Source organism: Mirounga angustirostris, unplaced genomic scaffold, assembly GCF_029215605.1.
Source record: "Mirounga angustirostris isolate CCGP_5_RB_7025 unplaced genomic scaffold, mMirAng1.0.hap1 SCAF_2, whole genome shotgun sequence".
NCBI classification, from domain to species: Eukaryota; Metazoa; Chordata; class Mammalia; order Carnivora; family Phocidae; genus Mirounga; species Mirounga angustirostris.
Window position 1 is genome coordinate 161069177 of NW_026991710.1, and position 13380 is coordinate 161082556.

A 13380-nucleotide genomic window follows, 5' to 3' on the forward strand; every position below is an offset into this window, starting at 1 on the left:
CTTCCAATTTTATATTCCTGGGGGCCCTGCGCTGCCATGTACAAAGCCCCTCTAGTCTGCTGGAGAGACCTCATGGAGCAGGAGGGCTCCTATTGCCCCCGCTAGGCTCCAGCTAAGTGGAGCTGATCCATCAGACCCCATGGAGCAGGGATTTGCTTCCTCCACTCTGCCCTTTCACAATCCTGACCTCAGAACCATGAGCACATTAAATGCCAGTGTTTTTAAGCCACTAAATTCAAGGTGATTTCTTATGTGGCATAGAAATAGATAACCAAACACTCTCTGGTGACCCCCCTTACTTGCCACTTCAACAAGACTCTGTCTATTGGGCTAGGAGTAATAGAAACGGCTCCTGGGAAGGGATGGGGCAATGGAAAAGACTGCTTTAGTGGCAGGAAGGGCAGCAAAGTAGGGAGCAAAGCCTTCTCCCTGCCCATCTTCCCCTGGAGTGCTGTTGAGGACACAAGCCTTTCTTAAGCCCCCAAACCTACTTACTATTTTAGAAAAAAAAAAAGATCAAAAGGGAAATGAGAGTGGGAGAGAGAGAAAAAGAAAAAGGGAGAGAGGGGCTCCTCCTCCCCTGAGACTAAGCAGCTGAGCTTCAGCCTGGCCAGCACTGGGAGCAGTCCCAGGGTTCTCATGGAGCCATGAATAGAGTATGCACACTGGTGCCTGTGAGGGGTGGGGGGAGGCAGAGTGGCCACGTCTCCAAGCGGCCTCCACAGCAGGTGCTTTCTTTTTCTTTCTTTTTTTTTTTTTTTTTTAAAGATTTTATTTATTTATTTGCCAGAGAGACACAGCAAGAACGGGAACACAAGCAGGGGGAGTGGGAGAGGGAGAAGCAGGCTTCCCACCGAGCAGGGAGCCTGACGTGGGGCTCGATCCCAGGACCCTGAGATCATGCCCTGAGCCGAAGGCAGACGCCTAACGACTGAGCCACCCAGGTGCCCCCAGCAGGTGCTTTCTAAGCTACATGAAGAAGGTCAAGCTGCCTCCAACTTTCTCTCCAACCCAGGCATCAGAGGGCCTGAAATATCGCCATTTCATTCACTCATGTATGCATACATATATTCATTCAACAAATATTTATTGAGCTTCTGTTTTATGCCAAGCCCTGTTCTAGATACCAGAAATACAGAGGTGAACAAAAATAGTGAAGGGCCTTTCTCCTCATGGAACTTATACTCCGGAAGTAAATAAAGCAGATGATTTTCAATTCAATCAGATAAGTGCCATGAAGGAAAGAAACAGGATGATATAAGCCGGCTGGGCACAGGTGGTGCTATGTGGAAGGGTGGCATGGGGGAATTCGGTACAGGGAAAGGAAGGTTGGAGAACCAAAATGTCTTCTTAGTTCAACATTTTGGGAGCGTGTGCCAGTCATCATCCCTTCCTAACTTGGACCTCCCATTCCCACCCCACGTTCCCTCTCTTGGAAATCTCAGCCTTCCTGGGGGCCCCAGCAGACACCTTCTTCACAGGGAGCTGGCAGTGCTTCTCCCTCCTCAGCTTCTCTCTTGCTGCCCTGAACCTCTCCTACGGCAGCCCCGAGCAGCCTACAACCTCAGCTTCCTCTCCCTCAGAAACAATTCCTCCCATCCCTTCCAGTGAAGAACACTGAAAAGCTTGAATTCAGCGTCACACATTGTCCTTCCACACATGAAAATTAAAAACAAAGTTTTATGAAATGACACGATCCTTATATGGACGCTAAAGTTAAAATAGCATCTTTCCCCATGTAACATGATTGAGAAATGTTCCGCTTCAAGCATTGTATCCATATACCCATTTTTTAGTGTCTGTTTTGGTGGGAGGGGTGTGCTTTGCTGGGGCCCCAAGCAGTTTATTCAGCCTACGGTATACTCCAGATTGTTCCCCCAGGACATCTCTCTTCTACCAATCTCTCCTTGCAGCTTGGAGCCATGCTTGACCCACTGCCTCCCATCATCCTCTCTATCCAATCAGATCCCAGATCCTATCCTTCTCTCCATCCTCTTTTCTTCCTGCATCTGCTGGCCAGCTAAGGTCACCAAAAGACTCCCAGAGTGCCCAAGACCTCTTAGACATCTGATTACAACCACCTCGCTTTTATAGATGACAAAAGAGAGACCCAGAGGGGAGAGAGGGGAGAGAGGACATCTTTGAGGTCACACAGCTAGTGAATGATAGAGCTAGTCACCTTGACAATCTAATAACCCCACTGGTTACTTTGCCCCCACTCTGGTCCATTAAGTCTGTTGACATACAAGAGGCAGGTTTATCACCACCCCCCACCCCGGCCCAGTGCTTTTCCCACCAGGTCTCTCCCTTGTTCAAAACCTTCAGGGGCTCCCCCTCCCGACCTCCAAATGAAGTTAAATCCCCTTACCTGGCCTCAAGTCTCTCCAGTTCATGGTTCCAACACCTACCTTGGCAAACCTAAACCACTTTCCTGAAACATCACGTCTACCATCAATATAAGTTCAAAAAATGCCAAGACATTCCTCTTGTCAGTTACAATCTTTATGAGAAAAACCTGTTCTGCTGCCCAGCCCTCTGTTCAGCCCTGAGACCTGACCAGAGATACCCGTTCCGCAGTGTGGCAAGGGGTCAAGTGCTCAATCTACAGAATCAGAGCTGAGTTCATGTCCAGACTCCACCACTGCTGAGCTCATGACATTGGATAAGTTACTTAACCTCCCTGTGCTTCAGAGGGTTTTTTTTTTTTTTTTACAATTAAATGACATAATGCCCACTGAAATGTAGCTAAAGTATTGCTATTATTTTATTACCACTATCATACTTTATTGCTACCATTGTTATTTGTTAATATAATGTCTCAACTTCCAGCTATGCTGAACTACACTGGTGCCCAAGACTCCAGCAGCCTCAGCAAAACTCCACCCCTTGCGGAACAGCTGACTATTCTAGTCAACTGTCCCCCTCCCCCACCTAAGCTTTTCTCTCCAGCCTTCAACTCCAGAAGACCGACTTGTGGGGCAAAACCCCTGGGAGAGAGCAAGGACACACAGCTGGGAGAAGAAAGGAGCAAAGAGGGATTTGCTAGGCAGTGTGGGGGTGCAGATGACCTGTGACAATGACCGAAACCCCATGCCCAAAGGGAGCCAGTTAGAATCCGATTCACACACCCCTAAGTGCAGCCTTTCCTGTCAAACAGACCCCCCTCAGCCCTGCCACACAATGCTGGCCCCAGTGCACCCACAGGCACACAGGCAGAGGCCCCACTGTATTGTCCCTTCAGTGTCCACCACCCCCACTGCCTCGATTATGGCTAAACTGAGCTGTAAGTAGGCTTACCACAGCACTTGTAATCAGTGACAGGTGAGACAAATTAAATTCCTCACACCAAAAGTAACAGGGCAATTTGCCGGCCATGACCCATCACCTGCTGGCACCCTCTCGGACTGCGGGGGTCCAGAGCCACGCAGTACACACCTAGCCTGAGGGTTCAAGGTCCAAGTTTCCCTTTGCTTGATCAGTTCTTCCAGGCAGGAAGACAGGGGCACAATAGAGCAGGCTAGGGGGTGAGGGCAAGGGGGGCACTGCCCATGACAAGAAGAAGGGAAGTTAATATTTACTGAGCTGGGGGATAGATGGCTTCTCAAGCTGGCATCTGCATTTATCACTCAAACAACCCTGCATTTTGCATATGATGGAGCTGTGGCCCTTGGTGCATGGGGCCTCACTGTAGCCACAACACGAGTTCTCACTCTGACACTAGGCTGCTTCTTCCTTCTACCTCTGTTCTAGCCCTCGGATCCAGCTGTCCCCGACTAGCCAAAGAAGGTTGTATTCTGAGCTCCTGCTCCTCACTGTCCCACAGACTGAGAGAGCCCCACACTCCCCTCAGTGCAGGCCCTTTTCATCAGAGCCCTGAAATTCCACTGTTAGAAATGCACATCTTTGGGCTGAGCTTTCAAAAACATGAACGTCCCATGAACTTACTGAGTGAGTGAATGGGTTTCTGAGGCATTTACCAAACTGGAGAAAAATAGGTTTATAGGAGAAAGCTGGGCTCCAGGCTGGGGGGAGGGGAAGTGGGTGCAGCAAGGGGACAGGGGTTAGTAGACAAATGTCATCAGCTGGTTCAAGGTCATCTTGCTTTTCTCCCCCACTGTCCATACAAGTGGCCCAAGCTCGCTAGACCCACCCATCCTCCAGCCCCTGAAAATGCCAATCTGAGCAGTTCAGAGCTTGGCCTGCTCTAGGCCCAGCTTTGGTCACCACCAGGCTGGAGGGTCAGCCTGAGAGGAACCTCAGGACAATCCACCCAAGCCCTTCATATGTAGACAGAGAGTCCAAGGGAACCCTGCCCACCCCAGGAAAGAAGAAATGAGGAGGAGGCTGACACCCCCTCCAGTCCCACCAGCCTCCTACACCAGCTTCCCTGGCCCTTCCCCTGTGGAAGCAAATGCTTTCCAGGGAATTTCTGGCTCTGGCTCTCATTTGGCTTAGCTTCATAAGCTGTACTTAGAAAGCGGGAGGGGCCATGATGGTGCCAACTGGTCAGCTCCAAGTGAGAGCCGGCATCACAGAAAGATACAGCTACAGGAAGACCAAAGTAATGCCCCCCACCCAAAGTGTTGTTTCCCCAATCTCATTATCAACTCCCTCCTCCTGCTTCCTGAGCCCAAGAAAAGCAAAACATTCTCAGGTTCAATTTCATACTGCCATCTTTAAAATATCTTAGTTTGGGGGCACCGAGGTGGCTCAGTTGGTTAAGTGGCCAACTCTTGATTTCAGATCAGGTCATGATCTCACGGTCCGGGGAATGAGCCCCATGTCAGGCTCCAAGCTCAGCACGGAGTCTGCTTGAGGATTCTCTCTGCCCCTCTCCCTGCTCACACACATGCTCTCTCTCAAATAAATAAATAAATCTTAAAAAAAAAGTCTTGGTTTGGTAGGGTATTTTTCTACTTACCGATTCCCAAACAGCACAACTATGTCAGAAAACGAAAAAGCCTATGAAGATAGATCATTTACTTTTCTTCTGCACATGCGCATGCACACACACACACACACACAGAGTAAACCAATAAAAAAAGACAGTGCCATGGCAGCCCTGTACTAGGATGTATGCTATCCCCATTTCACAGGCACCCCAAAGGACTGGGACACTGCAGAGGCCACCCACGTGGCTAATGACCTTGGAACAACATTTTCTCCTGGCTCCCCCTTGGTTGTCTTTCCCCCTCACTGTGCTCCAATCTGCATCTCCCAAGCTTATCCAAACTGTCTTGCATTCCCTGGAATGCTGATGGCCAATATTTCTGAAAGGAAACTTTGGAAAGGGCTGCTCCCTGGTGCCTGGGAGGGCCCAGGTTGTGGGTGGGGATGTAACCTCCCCCCTGGATCCCAGCAGCCCTCACTCTGACCCACTCGGTCACCATAGGTGGGGTGGAGTTGAGGGCTCTTGCAATACATGGCATTTACAGCCTGCAGAGCCCCTCACACCCAGGTGGGCTAGTGCTATTACTGCACCTTAATTCCCATGGGGCTTCATCACAGGGGAGACGGCGGGATGGGGGGCAGGGAGTGACACCAGGGCTCGTCTCCTCCACAGCAGACTGCTCTGGGCTTATAGGGAGGTCCTTGCAAAACTATGCCAAGAAGGGTGGTGTGCGACCATGAGGGGCCCCACAACTTCAGCTTCCTGCCCCGCCGGGGAAGTCGGGGAAGTCAGGGGAGCTCTGGAGCTTGTTTCCTCTTTAGTTAAATAAGGATAATGCCACCTACCTTTCAGGTGTCTCGTACTGTCCCTAGGGCTGCCTACTGAGCATAACAAACTGGGTGTCCTAAAAGAACGGACATTTACTCTCTCACAGTTCTGGAGGCTAGAAGTCTGAAGTCAAGGTGTTAGTAAGGCCTTGCTCCCTCGGAACCCTCCAGGGGAGGATGCTTCCTTTTCTTCCAGCTTCTGCTGGCCCCAGGTGTTCCTTAGCTTGTGGCAGCATCACGCCTCTGCGGGCATCTCCCCTGACCTTCTCCCTGACCCTCCGTGTCCGCACATGGCATTCTCTGTGTCTCTCTCCTCTTCGAGGATGCCAGTCATATGGGATTAGTGGTCACCTCACCTTAACTAATTACATATGCAATGACCCTATGTCCAAATAAGGTCACATTCTAAGGTACTGGGGGTTAGGACAGCAATATATCTCTTTGGGGCACACAATCCAACCCCTAACAAGGGGTTGTTGGGAGGACTGAGATCAAAGGGCGTCAATACAGAGTGGGGGCTAGTGCCCGGAGTCCCTCTAACCCAGCGCAGACTGAAACAAACCCATCCAAGCAGAGCTGCAAGACAGAGGAGGGCCCTGGGAGGGTCTAGCAAGTGCGCCTTAATTCGGGGGCGGGGGCGGGGTTGTTTAAAACTGCCCTCCAGTTAGGAAAGGGCTGGGCCCCCATGGGTAACTCACTCAAAGCAGCTTGATTTTCCCCAGAATAGAACCAGGTCCCAGGAGTGGAGAACTGGGGCCTGTCCCCCTTTGAAGTGCAAATGTCGGCCCCTCCAAGCAGCCCACCCCCCACCCGGAATAATCAGTGCCTAGCATCTGCCGGGTCTGCCCCTGCCGAAGTGCGCTCCCCGGTGCCCCAGGGGCTGAAGTCAGGTGGCTGGAAGGATCAGCCCCCAGGCAGTCCGGGTAATCACCACTTAGTGGGAGAGGGAATTAAGGAAACAGTGTTTAATGTGCTGGGCGGCAGCTGCGGTCCTGCTTCGCCATTTGCTTAGATACCTGCTGTCCCCACAGGGGCCGTGGTGATGGGGGAGGGGAGGAAGGCACGAGTGACTCTTTGTTTTACCGGCAGCTTTCTTCCAGGCGGCCTTGGGGGGCATCTGAGCTAGTTTACAAGAAGGGGACAGGACACTGGATGGTTTTGATAAGAATCAGTGAGTGAACTTGGTGATAAGGAGGCACAGAAGTCCCTTTGGCGGAAGGGGCGCTCCAGTAACACCATCTGGCTCCACCTCAAACCCTGAAGCCAAAGCCAGCACCCAAGACTAGACAGGGTTCTGCTCCAAAAGCTGGGGACTGGGAATGAACACAAGGTAGCTAACACAGGCCTTAGTTTTCTCATCTGTAAACATACCTTACTGCATGGATCACTGGGCTGGGCATGAGAAAGTATATATAACACAGCGCCCACCGATCATATTTAACAGGCTCTTTGCCCACTAGGACAGAGGGGGCCTCAGGAAAGGTTAAAGTCCCAGTGCCACCCCTGGAAGGTGGGCGAAGGGAGGCGTGAGAAAAACATCAGGCAGTCTAGCTCTCAGGGCATCCTTGGTGCTCAGACATGCGGGAGACATGATTGCCTCCTTCCTTCTTCCTCCTTCCATCGCCTTCGTCTGTTCCTTCTCTGCGCTGGTCACTTTACTACTTGGCAGGGTCACTTGCCTCTTTCAGGGCCAGAGTGCAGATCTGTCTTGGCTGAGGTTAACAGGGCATGGTCCCCTAACAGCTCCCAACCTGAGGCTGAACCAGGCATCACCTGAAGTGCAGGGTCCACCCAACATTTGACATCTTTGATGATCAAACCATGAGCAGTGGTGTCTGGGGCTTGTGGGCTAAGGACCTAGCCAGAGCTGGGACTGGGGCTCCCTCTCTCGGGCATGTCCAACTGCTGCCTGGGGCTGTGCCAAGGCTGCCTTCTGAGAACTTCTTGGGACAGGGCACCCTCTCTTGGGGGGGACAGGGCTGTGCCACTGAAACTCTCTGGAGCCTGTAGGGTAAAGGCTTTCTGGAGCTGATATCCGCTCCTGTACCTTCCTGGGCCCCTCAGAAGCCGCAAGATCCTGTCTTGCCCTGAGGCTCTGAGGGCTCCCTAGTCACTGCCACCTCTGTCCTCTGAGGCCTGGTCCTTGGTGGGTATCACGTAGCAGAGATGAGAGGTCTTCTTAGTCGCTGGGATAGTCGGGTCTCCCAGGTCCCATGCTGTCACCCCCATGGCAGCTCTCTTGAGGTCTCTCTGCTGATCTGGTTGGGAGCAGTGGTGGTGGGTGGGGAAAGAAGGCAGCACAGAGTCACTATGTGCTATTTTGTTTTGCTTTTTGGCAGAAGTTGCCAGTCCGGACCCCCTCTTCCCTCAACCCGTTTTGTTTAGGAATACAATCCTGGTAGCCCACTGAGAAACTCGTGTGACTCATCTTTACGGTTCAAGGTCTCATTTCTCTAAGACTTAAGGTCCTGTTCATGACCTTCTTATCCTAAAAAACATTGTCTTTGGAGAACAAACTGTGAGTTAAACCCAGGTCAATTGTGTGCTATCTATGTGACCTTGGGCACGTTACTTAACATCTAGCTTCAGTGCTGACATTAATAAAATGGAAAGTATCTCAGAAGCCATACAAGAGACATGTTAGCTTCCTCTGAACATGAGGCTTAAGACCACAAACTCTTTTAAGAAACATGAAGTCTTAATATTTCTACTTTGTTTTGAGATCATGCATTATAAAGTGGTTTTCATTTACTTTTGATTTCTATTACCACCTGATGATTATAGGGATGACGCCTGCTCAGATTGATTTATAGTTGAGGAAGCTAAAATTAACTGATTTATTCACTGAGGTGTGGGCATTAAATTTCTCCATAACTGTGAATCAGTTGATCATCAATAAAATATGTTCTCTTGTCTTATCTTTTTTTTTTTAAATAAAAGGCATAATGAAGGGCCAGAGCTTAAACAATATTTCAATCAATAAGAAAGAGGCAAAGCAGGGATTTAAACCTAGATATTCTGCTAGGTATTTGGTGGTGTTTTCACTTAATCTAACAGTTTAGAGTAGGTATTGTCCCCAATTATATGATAAACAGGGTCAGAGATGGTAAATAACTTGCCCAAATTCTCATAATTTGGTGGTAGAACACCAAAGATTTCCTCTTGGGCCTGTTGTTCTCCAAAGACCATGATTATCCACATTTGGCTGCCAGAGTCTGAGGACTCCTAACCACAGCAAAGGTACAGAATGATAGAAGGGCACGCAACTAAGATTTCAGGATCCCTGAGTTCCAGTCTCTGTTCTACCAGCAAATCCAATTAATTATTTGACTTCCCTGGATAAAAGGGAATAATGTTACCCTGGCCTATCTTGGGATAGTTGTAAAGAACATTATGACATGGTGGGTTTCAGCAGGGTTGGGAGATAGTGCTGAAAACAGCAATTCACTTGGATCTTCCAAGAGTTTCTGAGGAAAACCCTATGTTCCTTAATCCTTCTCTTTACATGGCAGCAGCAGAGAAGTAAGTGTGCCAATCTCTTGAATTTGTGGCGACATCACTTCTGGTATGTTAATTCTTGGGTGTCAGTGTAAGAGGAAGCCCAGGAAACAGAGCACACAAGGCAGGGCTGGAGAATCTTCTGAAAAAAGTATCCTGTGTCCCCAGACCTGGAAAAACAGGAGTTCTCCCATTCCAGGCTCCTGCCCAGGTCTATGGGGAAAGAGCAATGGCTTCCTAAGATACTTATTCTATCCTATTCTAGAAAGGAGTTCATCACTTATAGAAAAATTGTTCAGTAGTAGAGCTTAGCAGTGGTCTTGTCTCCGGTAAAATGTTTCATTGATTGTATGACCTGCAGTGGTCCAGGGCACATTCAGTGCTTTGGGTAATGATCTGTCAAAGCAGATTCTCCTGTAAACCATGGTGTGCAGCCTGAATCTGTGATTAAATTTCTCCATGCCAACCCTTATTGGCTTAAAACATCTTTCATACTCGTGTTGTTTTTTTTTATCTTTCAGAATCCTTGGCCAAACACACAGGTAACTGGCATTGTTGAAGCACTCAGGGGTACACTTCTTGGGCCAAGTTACTCTCTAGATGGCCCAGAGATGAGCATACAAACCTTTCAGCCCTTACCCTGCCTCTGCCTTCAGGTAGGGTGGGGGCTTCTAGCTTTGCTCACACCTCAGCCTGTTCTCCTTCCTCGCCCTCCCACAGGGTTCAGCCTGACCCCTCCAGTTCCTGAGGTCTCAGGATGGGAAAGGGGAAGAGAAGCATAGAAAGCAGCATAACGGGGCGCCTGGGTGGCTCAGTTGGTTAAGCGACTGCCTTCGGCTCAGGTCATGATCCTGGAGTCCCAGGATCGAGTCCCGCATCGGGCTCCCTGCTCAGCAGGGAGTCTGCTTCTCCCTCTGACCCTCCCCCCTCTCATGCTCTCTATCTCATTCTCTCTCAAATAAATAAATAAAATCTTTAAAAAAAAAATTAAAAAAAAAAAAAGAAAGCAGCATAATGGAAACTAGTTTCCCCACACCTGCCTGCAACCTTGGTCAAAGCAGCTGAAGGAGACAGAAGTAGTGGACCGATGCGAAGGGGCTTTTAAGTACTGCCAGGGAACCGTAATTCCCTTCACAGTAGTGGAAAAAGTCTGAACAAAAGAACTTTATCTGAAATTATGTTTGTTACATGAGCTGTGTTGTTTTAACTCAGATACCACTCAGATTAAAACATATAGCTGTTTTGTAAGTGTATGTTATGAAGAGTCTGTAGCTTAACCACACCTCTTGATGACGTGATTCCCATAATCTGATAGAGTCTGTGGGAGAAAGAAGCCAAAATTGCCATGGGTTTTGGCTTAACAAGATGAAGTGGGCAAAGCCACAGTTGGCAAAGCCATGATTGTTAAGGGATTCTCTATGACAAAGTGTTAAGTTTCTCTGAGTGGTAGGATTATGGGATTATTTCTTTGTACTCATCTGTACTTTTTGAGTCTTATCTGTACAATGAGTGTCTATTAGGTAAACCATTAATGAAACTTCCCCAGTGCTTGAGTTCCACCTGAGAGCTACTGAATAAGCAGATCCTAGGGGAAAGTACAATAGAACCAGAGAACAGAATGTCTTACTTCAGAGCATATTGAGATTTCCAGTAACCTAAGCTTGAATCAGAGTCCTAGCCTCAATGGGAGTTGGTCCCAAAGACCACGTACAGTGTTTCCATGACTTCAGTTCCAGCTATATGCTTGGGAGAGTACTTCATTCTCATGGGCTGAGCCTCTATGTTTTTGAGAACTTCTCCTTTGTGCTAATAACAGAAGTACAAAGATTCCTATTCCAGAAGGTTAGATATGGGTACTAATCCTATTCAGTTACTGAAGAGGTAAAAAATTCCATTACCTGTAAAGTAAGGGGTAAACTAGGAAAATCTGAAGAAGACTTAAAAGTGGCAACTATCTTCAAAGCAGTGTAGGGCTGTCACACATTAGAGCCCTGGGGGACAGGCCAAGGTTTAAAAAAAAAAAAAAAAAAAGATAAAGTTATAGAGCATTTTCCTTGACTTGGGAACACCCCAACCATCAGGTTAATTCCTGAAGTAGAATGCCTCCTGAGACAGTTCCATGTTCAACAGAACCAGATTTCCATGTTTCCGATGTTTAAAAGGGCCTTCAATTATCAGCAGAGTTGGACCTCTGAAATCCTTCTAACCCACAACTTCTGAGTCCAGTCCAGGGCTCTTGGCACCGATTTTGGTTTATTTTTATGACAGTATGGTGCCTTATAGCCCCCAGGCTAATGTGTAGCCCCCCAAAACACCATGTGATTCAATGAATCATTGATTGTCCTGCTGCTGCAGCTGAAAAGTGTCCCCATCTCTGGAGGGGACCGTTGAGCCAGGGCAGGGCCGTTAAGAGGTGCTGCCCTCTTGTGGAAGTGAAGAATACAACTGCTTAAAAGTAATCAAGCCGCTCTTGAGGTTATGGTCAGCACATACAGCCAGCCCTGTCTTACCTCCCCCTCAAAAAAGCTTATCTTTTTAAAGGTGTGAGCCCTGAAATTCGGACCCCAGCCCCTCAGAGTCTTTGGTTCACATTCACCACACCATTAAGTCCCATAGAATACTGGAACTCTAGTCACAATATAAAATCCTGGTTTCCAGTGAGTAGTCTGTGGATGTCATTTCAGTTTATGAAGTGAACTTTGTTAACATCACACTATGGAAAGAGCACTAGACTAACTTGAAAGGCCCAGGTTCTAGCTCATGTTCTGCCATTCCTTATTTGAACTTGAACAAGTCACAAATCTGTTACATTTATAAAATGCTCTGGAGTTTGGAGATGTAATCCTTTGGGAAAGTGGTCTGTCAAATATATGTGCACTACTTACAGCCACTCATCACAGCAAATGGCCGTATGTTCTGTTCTAGACTAGCGGAGCCCCAGGCTTCTAATGACAACTGGAGGTGTTGCTCATTTGTGTCTTCAACCTCAGATATAGCCACGGGCAGAGACTCAAATTCTTTTCCCTTCCTCAGGAACTGCGGCAGACTGATCAGGGACAGACAGGTTGTCCAGGTGTCTGAAAACATTTATTAAGTTTTTCAGGCAGGTTTTGCCACTCTTGCTGAGGATACAAAGCTCTGGGACTGTTAAGTCACTGAAAGAGATTTCTCACTATTTCTAAACATCAAGTCACCTGCTCACTCTTGCCACTGCAGGGCTTTATATAGAGGAGGCGGCAGCTAAGGACACTACACAGTCCACTTAAGCACTAGGCAGGTGTTCACCTGGTAACCAGGTTTACCTGGTAAAAGGGTTCGGAATAAAACTACAGTTGGTAGCTGAGGAAGGCACATAACTTTCACTTTTAAAACCCATTTCTTTGCACTTAAGTTTTCCCCAAAAGATCACTTTCCCTCAAGTATTGCCTTGCTAAGTTTTTCTCGTAGTCTACAAATGGTATACTTAGTTTAGTCTGGAGAACTATTTTCTGTTGTTTATAGATTAAGCTAACTTTCCCTTACTAATGTCAACAATTAGAAAATCTTAAAAGCACACAATGCTTTGTTGACCTCAGACATCTGAAAATAAAACAGCTCAGTGAGGTATTTATTACATTAGTCTGAAAACATTTTTTCACTTACATGAAATCTCAAAAACTGAAGTGACAGTCAATTGCAAGCAATAAATCTTTAATGAGTCAATCAGTTAGCCTGACCTTTGAAGATACTTTTTCTCTTCCCATGTATTTTAAGCTGACTGAAATATTTCCTTTTTTAAAAAATGATGTAATCACAGTGAGAATCCATGTTAAAGCCTCATTTTAACTGGTCCTTTAATTAGGTCTTATCGCTGGTATAAAAAGGTATATTAAGAAAATGTTTCCACTAAAAATTAACTAACAAGAGCACTACTAAGTCAACTATTCCTAAGTATTATATAAGAATAATAAGTCAAATCTGCCTTATTATTAATAAAAGCAGCCTATTACGAGTGCCTACCATAGATCGGGCACTGTCTAGTTAGAAAAGGAATACTAGTACTAGACACTGTCTAGTACACAAAATCTCTGGTACTTCTAATAACCTTAAAAGGAATCTAGGCGAACAGACTCAAATTTGTTAAAAGACTAAACAGGGTCCTACAGTTACTGGCAGAACCAGAAC